This window comes from Diaphorina citri, unplaced genomic scaffold, assembly GCF_000475195.1.
Source record: "Diaphorina citri unplaced genomic scaffold, Diaci psyllid genome assembly version 1.1 scaffold689, whole genome shotgun sequence".
Taxonomy (NCBI): domain Eukaryota; kingdom Metazoa; phylum Arthropoda; class Insecta; order Hemiptera; family Psyllidae; genus Diaphorina; species Diaphorina citri.
The window spans coordinates 1-822 of record NW_007378122.1 but is presented as its reverse complement, the minus strand read 5'-3'; positions in this window follow the sequence as shown (position 1 = coordinate 822).

Sequence of the window (822 nt, the reverse complement as noted above, 5' to 3'; positions counted from 1 at the left end):
CCAAATTGCATAGCTTTATGACAAACCGTTCTTGAGATATTTTGTTCCCAACCTTTTCAACATTTCCCCCGAAATGAGGGTTAAGTAACAATTACTTTGGTTGATATCTGGATGGGTGACTATCCGATTTTTACCAAATTGTTACAGTCGCGTCCTTGGACCATACCGGTATAGCATACCAAATTTCATCACTTTACGACAAACCGTTCTTGTGAGATATTTTGCCGTATATATGACCGTGAGATATTTTGTATACAACTTTTTACTTTTTCCCATTTAAACCTGTAGTACGTACGTTACGTGTACAGACCATGGGCTAAAAACCACTTTTTTGACATCAGGGGATCCCAAAACGGATATTTCCAACCATTTCCCGATTTTGAACATTTGGACCGATTGCAATACTTTCATTACTAGTATAGCTCGCTATACTGTAGTAATAAAGTAAAAATTGGTACCTATCAAGATTCAGACTTCAGAGAAGTAATTATGTATCTGTACTTCTGTACCTATCTACATAGTGTTAGTACCTAGCACCCGTAGATGAGAGTTTATTTTTCTGGTTGTTAGAGGTCCTTCCTCTTACTCAAGGTCAACTTGTTGAAACGTGGCAATACCTATTTAATGCCCCTCAAAATTCAAGACACAAGTAAGATGTATAATATGAATATAGTATGATCTTATAGGGTGTGATCAAAAGTCTGTGCCAAATATCAAAAAAAATATCTCCTTACTTAATAATTGATTGTTAGAAGCCCCGAACAACATACTTTATGGGAATTACTATCTGTAGGTATTAGCTGACTTACCTCTAGTCAAAGT